The 7992-nt window shown below is 37.8% G+C and overlaps 1 pseudogene; it reads left to right on the forward strand.

The window, feature by feature from the left end:
• The first annotated feature begins 451 nt into the window (after nucleotides 1-451).
• LOC113192490 (alpha-enolase pseudogene) lies at nucleotides 452-1669 on the forward strand (annotated as a pseudogene).
• The last annotated feature ends 6323 nt before the right edge of the window (nucleotides 1670-7992 follow it).

Below are 7992 nucleotides of genomic sequence, written 5' to 3' on the forward strand. Positions count from 1 at the left end.
AAAAGAGCAGAGATATGTATACTTATATGAGGCAAAATAAACGTTTTTTTTTTTTAAAGAGAGAGAGAGAGAGAGAATTTTTTAATATTTATTTTTTTAGTTTTCGGTGGACACAACATCTTTATTTGTATGTGGTGCTGAGGATCGAATCCAGCACCCCGTGCATGCCAGGTGAGTATACTACCGCTTGAGCCACATCCCCAGCCCAGGCAAAATAAACTTTAATACAAAAATTGTAAAAAGACAAATGACAGTTGATAGAGTGCTTGCTATTTTATAAAGATTAACAAAATTGTCAAATCATTCACAAGACTAAGACAAAAATGAGGAACTGGGGTTGTAGCTCACTGATAGAGCACTTGCCTAGCATGTGTGAGGCACTGGGTTCCATCCTCAGCACCACAAAAAAATAAGTAAATGGACTCGGGGCGCAGGTACCTCTCAGGCTTAACGCTCTTCACGGTGTCTGCAGCACCCTCCGCTTCTTTCCTTGGACAGGGGATCCAGCAGCCAGAGATTCACCATGTCTATTCTGAAGATCCATGCCAGGGAGATCTTTGACTCTCGTGGGAATCTCACTGTTGAAGTGGACCTCTGCACCTTAAAAGGTCTCTTTAGAGCTGCTGTGCCCAGTGGGGCCTCAATTGGTATCTACGAAGCCCTAGAGCTTCAGGACAATGACAAAACTCGCTACATGGAGAAGGGTGTCTCAAAGGCTGTTGAGCACATCAATAAAACTATTGTACCTGCCCAGGTTAGCAAGAAACTGAATGTTGTGGAGCAGGTGAAGATTGACAAACTGATGATGGAGATGGATGGAACACAAAATAAATCTAAGTTTGGTGCGAATGCTATCCTGGGTGTGTCCCTTGCTGTCTGTAAAGTGCTGTAGAGAAGGGGGTGCCCCTATACTGCCACATCGCCGACTTGGCTGGCAACTCAGAAGTCATCCTGCCAGTTCTGGTAACAAGGTAACAAGCTGGTAACTGGTAACAAGCTGGCCATGCAGGAGTTCATGATCCTCCCTGTAGGCGCTGGGTGCTTCAAGGAGGCCACACGCATTGGAGAAGAGGTCTACCACAACCTGAAGAACGTCATCAAGGATAAATATGGGAAAGACGCCACCAATGTGGGCGACGAAGGCAGGTTTGCTCCTAACATTCTGGAGAATAAAGAAGCCCTGGAGCTGCTGAAGACCGCCATTGGGAAGGCTGGCTACACTGACAAGGTCGTCATCAGCATGGATGTGGCCGCCTCTGAGTTCTACAGATCTGGGAAGTAGGACCTGGATTTCAAGTCTCCTGATGACCCCAGCAGGTACATCACACCTGACCAGCTGGCTGATTTGTACAAGTCCTTTGTCAAGAACTACCCAGTGGTGTCTATCGAAGACCCCTTCGACCAGGACGACTGGAAAGCGTGGCAGAAGTTCACGAGTAGTGCAGGCATCCAGGTGGTGGGCAATGATCTCACTGTGACCAACCCCAAGCGCATTGCCAAGGCTGTGAGCGAGAAGCCCTGCAACTGCCTCCTGCTCAAAGTCAACCAGATCGGCTCAGTGACTGAGTCCCTCCAGGCGTGTAAGCTGGCCCAGTCCAACTGCTGGGGCGTCATGGGTGACAAGGCGAAGTTTGCCAGCAGGAAATTCAGAAACCCCCTGGCTAAGTAAGCTGGGGCAGGCGAGCCTGAGCCCTCGGCACCGTCTGGAGATTAGATCCTCAATTAGATTCTCCTCCTGACTTAGCGTGGACAGCTCAAGCCCCACCAGTGCTTGTGGGGCCTTTGGTGGTTACCTCCCCTCTCCCACCACTAGTTCCTTAGTGCTCCTGCAGAAGCCAAGGTGACCACCCAGAGCCCTGTTGGAAACCCTCACAGTGTAATCATGTGACTGGCCTGAATCATCGTTCTCAGCTTGCTTCCCACCAAGTGTCCAGAACTATGTGCTCCTCCAGTGTGGCTACAGGCAAGGTCCCCAGTGGTTTCATATGCAAAATAAATAGCCTCAGTGACCCATAAGAAAAAAAATAAGTAAATGTGTCCATCTACAATTTTAAAAAATTAAAAGACTCAAAGGAATAAAATCAGAAATGAAAAAGAATAGTACCATTTATATAATAGAAATACAAAGGATCATGAGAATTATTGTGAACAATTGCACATCAACAAATTGGACAAACTAGAGGAAAGGAATAAATTCCTAGACACATAAAACCTAGGAAGAGAAATATAAACTCTGAACAAATGAATAATGAGGAAGAAGATTAAATCAGTAATAAGTCTCCCATCATATAAAAGCAGAAACTGATGATTTTGCTGTTGAATTCTACCAAACATTTAAAGGATATCAATAATCTTCAAACTCTTCTAAAATTGCAGAAGAGGGAATACATTCAACCTCACTTTACAAGTACAACATTACCTTGATCTCAATGTTAAACAAGGGCACTACAACAATAGGAAATTATAGTCCAATGTCCCTGATGAACAACAGATAGAAAAATCCTAAACAAAACACTAGCAGACCAAAATCAAGAATTAAGTACAACATCATTCACTTTGACCAAGTGGTATTTATCCCTAAGATGGAAAGGTGGTTCAACATATGCAAATCAGTAACAGAATGAAGGACAAAAACCTTGCAATCATCTCAACAGATGCAGAAAATATATATTTCACAAAATTCAACATCCTTTCTTGATTAAAAAAAAACACTTAACAAATTAGATATAGAAGAAATGTACCTTAACATAATAAAAACCATATACACAATAAGCCTATAGCTATCACACTCGAATGTAAGAATTTGAAAGCTTTTCCTCACAGATCAGAAATAAAATAAAGATGCTCACTCTTACCACTTCTAGTCAACATACTACTGGCAGCCCTGACCAAAGCAATTAAACAAGAGAAAGATGAGGTATCCAAATAGGAAAGGAATCAGTGATTTATTTTTGTCTTTGCAGATAGCATCATCTTATCTGAAAAAAAACCCTGAAGACCTCACCAAAAACTATTCATACTAATAAGCAAGTACAGTAAAATTGTAGATAAAAATATCAAGACAAAAATTAATGACATTTCTATACAATACAGCACTGGAAAAAAATTAAAATCATTCAATTTATAATAGCTTCCAAAAAACAATACTTGGAAATAAAATAAACCAAGGAAGTGAAAACACTAAAACACTGGTGAAAGGCAAATAAATGGAAAGTTTTTCCATGTTCATGAATTGGAAGAATTAAAATTGTTACAAAGTCCATGCTACCCCCCAAATCTGCAGATTCAATATAATCCTTATAAAAATTCCAAAGACATTTTTCACAGAAGTTATAAACACAATACTAAAATTCATATGTAATTACAAAAAAAAACCCAAAGAACCAAGAAAATCTTGAGTAAAAAAAAAAAAAAAAAAACCAAAAAACAAAGACGGAGATCATACCTATCATATCATACTATTATTACTGGATGGCACAAGATCCCTCCCAGGGAGGAAAGAGGTTAGGTAGGCTACATTGCTCTCTGCTCCAGAGATATTCATAAGAAATTTGATAAGAAATTTTTTTTTTCCGAAAGCCAGCTTAAAAAAATGATGAAAGAAACTTGATTGTTCCAAAAGTTCCATCTGGAAAAGCTCTGAAAGGAGGAAAGCTTTTAATAGGAAAGGGGTTAACTATATGAAGACAAAAGAAGAGTTTTGCAGTTTTCGCCTCCTTGTTGGTGGAAAGGAGATTCCCAGGTGTTTCACAGGTTCTGGAGTCTCCTTTATCATATAAAAATGTGCTAGGACTTCCTGGGTTCAGTGTCTGTCTCCCTTTGAGATAAACATGTTTTTTTGTTGTTGTTGTTTTTAACTGAGGAGAAGAAAAGGTATCCCAAAGGATTTTCTTTAGAACTCAGAATACCTAAAGAGATGATGTTACAGATGCAGAAATAGATTGGAGAAACAGCTGGGAAGGGGTTTGGATTGCAGCCTTCCCAGGCTCCCCAACATGAGGAATCCATCCCCAATTTCAGAGGGGAGGCAAATTCAGTCTCTTTCAATACCTGATTTCCAACTAAATTAAAAAGATATAGCAATTAAAACTACATGGTACTGGCATTAAAAAAAAGACATATAGGCTAATGCAACAGGATTACAAACCCGGAAATAAATTGGGGTTTTATGGGTACTTAAATTTCAAAACAGAACCTGCAATGGGAAATGGAAAACCTCTTTATAAAGGGTGCTGGGAAAGATGGATGTCCTCCTTGAAAAGAATTAAATTGAACTCTTTTCTCACATCATATACAAAAATAAATTCAAAATGTTTAAAGACTGAAACATACATCTGAAGTCTGGTAAAACTAGTAGGAGAAAATACACAGGAAAAGCTACATGATCTGGGTGATAAGTTTTTATATGACCCCAAATCTCAAGCGACAAAAATAAAAATAGACTAAATAGGATTACATCAAACTAGAAAGCTCTTCCCCAGAAAGGACCAAAAGCAAATCAACAGAATGAAGAGAAAACCTATGGAATGGGAAAGAATATTTGCAAGTCATATATCTGATAAGGGATTAATATCCATAGTATATAAGGACTGAAGAAAACTAAATAGCAAGAAAACACATTAACTTGATTTTAAAATGGTCAAAATTCTGAATACATTTCTCAAAAAAAGATATAAATGACCAAAGATATATGACAAAATTCAATACTATGTCACCTCACACCTGACAGAGTGCCTATTATGAAAAAAGACAAAAGGTGAAAAGTATTAGCAATGATATGGGAAAAAGTGAACCCTTGTACACTGTTGTTTAAATTTTAAATTAGTACAGCTACTATGAAAAATTGTGGGGCATTTCCACAAAAATTCAAAATTAGAACTATTATATAATTCAACAGTCCCACTACCTGGTATATATGCAAAGGAAGTAAAATCAGTACATCAAAGAGACATCAGCATTCCCATTTTTATCGTAGCACTGTTCACAATAGGCAAGAAATGGAGTAAGTGTCTATCAATGGACAGATGGATAAAGAAAACAAAATCTTGTTCTTTTCACAACATGGACAGGACAGAATTAGAAATACCTCATAATTTTAATTATATATCAAATCTAAAACAACCCAACTCAGAAGTAGAGAGTAGAATGGTGGTTACCAGAGGTGGGGGAGCAGGGAGGGATGTTACTCAGTTCAGTTAGGAAGGAGTAAAATGTTTTTAAATATTTTTTTTAATTGTAGATGGACACAATATATTTGTTTAATTTATTTTTTATGTGATACTGAAGATCAAACCCAGTGCCTCAGATGTGCTCTGAGAAAGAACTGCAGCTCTGAGTAATATGTTTTTAGCATAGCATGGTGACCATAGTTAATAATGTATATATTCATATTTTAAGAGAGTAAATTTCAAATGTTCTAACCACAAAAAATAAGTACAAGTTCTTGAAATTTCAACTTAAGAAGTTTTTACATATGCTTATGCTACACTTAAACTGGAAATTTCAGCTAGGCATAGTGGCACACACCTGTAATCCCAGTGACTCTGCAGGCTGAGGAAGGAGGACCACAAATTTGAGGCCAGCCTGAGCAATTTAGCAAGATCCTGTCTCAACAAAAAATAAAACAAGCCAGGTGCAGTGGTGCATGCCTGTAATCCCAGCAGATTGGGAGGCTGAGGCAGGAAGATATCGAGTTCAAAGCCAGCTTCAGCAAAAGCAAGGTTTTAAGCAACGCAGTGAGACTATCTCTAAATAAAACACAAAAATGGGCTGGGGATGTGGCTCAGTGGTTAAGTTCCCTGAGTTTAATTTCTGGTACCAAAAAAAACCCATAAAACAAAATAAGTCAGGCACAGTGACAAACACCTGTAATCCAGCAACTCCACAGGGCAAGGAAAGAGGATGACAAGTTCAAAGTCAGTCTCAGCAATTTATTGAGGCCCTAGGCAACTTAGTGAGACCCTGTCCCAAAAAATAAAAAAGGCTGGGCATGTGGCTCAAGGGTTAAGCACCCTGGGTTCAATCTCTGCTCCTACTACTATTACTACTACTCTTTCTAATAATAATAATTACAGTAGTCAGACCTACCCACAGTTTTAATTTCCATAGTTTCTGTTACTTGTGATCAATTGCAGTCTGAGAATATTAAATGGATAATTCATTCAATCTGTTTTAATAGTGAGCCATTCTGAGTAATGTGTTGAAATTTCATGCCCAACCACCAGGGATATGAATTGTCCCTTTGTCCAGCTTATCCCACTTTATACACTACCTGCCCTTCGTCACTCAGTAGCCATCTCAGATGTCACATGTATTCTCACAGTACCATGGCATTTGTGGTATTCAAATAACACTTAATTATGGTCACAAAGTTGAAGAGCAGTGATGCTGACAATTTGAATACTCCAAAAGAGGACCAGTAAAATGCTTCTTTTAAGTGAAAAGTTGAAAGTTCAACAGCATATTTTGAGAGAGGGAGAGACCACATTCACATTACTTGTGTCACCATATATTGCTATAATTGTTGTATTATGTTCTTTATTATTACTCTCTTACTTGCATAACTCATATATTAAATTCTATCACAGTTAAGTATATATAGGAAAAGCATCATATATATGAGTTTATATAATATATGTATAATATTACGCGTTTAGTATTATCTGTGGCTTCAGGCATCCACCAGGGGTCTGGGATTGTATCCACCATATATAAGGGGGAAATACTGTTTGAAATGATAAATATGCAATTTGCTTGATTTGATGTATACATATAACAGCACTTTGTATGTCATAAATATATTTTAATTTGTTAATGAACAATAAAATAAAACTATAATAAAGTAAAAGCCAAATATTTTGAGTGTATTGAGAATACTTTGTGTGTTTCTCTGATAAAAATCATAAAACTGTACTAATAGACAGAAGAGACATAAGAAAATTGAAATAAATGAAGAGAAAGATCCTGTTTCTCAGTGTGAAGACAATAAAGATGTGTCCACTCTCTCCCTCTTCAAATGCTTTCTTCTCTTGGCATTTACAAAATAACTTTTCCATTGTGGCTTCTTCCTTCCTTCTTGCTCCTTTTCAAGCTCCTTTTCTGGATTCTCCTTCTCCCAGGAACTTCTGAAAGATTTGTTTTAACCATTCTCTCATTTCTATTTGTGTTGTCTCTAAGTGAACTTACCTTGTCTTATGATTTTAAGTATGAGCTATGTGTTGATGACTCCAATCCTGATCTCCCTTCAGACTGTCAGAGTTATATATCCAACTATCTACATGGCATGTCACTCTGATAAATCTTAGGCATATCAAATTTCATGTGTACAAAAACAGAACACTTAATTTTTAGCTCCAGCTTGGGATTCTTTTCCTTCAGATCTTCACTAAGGACCTTCTCATGATTCAATGCTCAGTTCAAGTGTCACCTCTTTGGACTGGCCACCTGATCTAAACTAACCCTACCCATTCAGGACAATAGGTAATCATTTCACATTACCATAGTTAAGTGTTTCCATGACATGCTATCTGAAATTATCCTGTTTGTGCACCTATTTAATGATTTATGACTTATCTCCCTACCACCACTACTTTCTATACTGTAAGCTCCTCAAGAGTAGTGTTAGTGTTTGACTTGTTCACTGGCTTACCTTATTTCCACCATGTGTATCAGTGCTTGGCACATAATGGGTGTTCCATAAATTCTTATGGAATGAATTTAAATTTTTTTTGTAGTTGTAGTTGGACAGAATGCCTTTATTTGTTTATTTTTATATGGTGCTGAGGATTAAACCCAGTGCCTCACACATGCTAGGCAAGCACTCTACCACTGAACCGTAGCCCAAGCCCTGGAATGAATTTAAAAAAAATAATTAAAAATTTACCTCATTTCAATCAAATTCCAGTAGTATTGGGGGAAAGGGGATCTATAATAAAAACATGAGTAACTCATATGGTAAAAATAAACCAAATAGAATACCAAGGAAATTTTTGA

Source organism: Urocitellus parryii, chromosome X (assembly GCF_045843805.1).
Source record: "Urocitellus parryii isolate mUroPar1 chromosome X, mUroPar1.hap1, whole genome shotgun sequence".
Classification (NCBI taxonomy): Eukaryota; Metazoa; Chordata; class Mammalia; order Rodentia; family Sciuridae; genus Urocitellus; species Urocitellus parryii.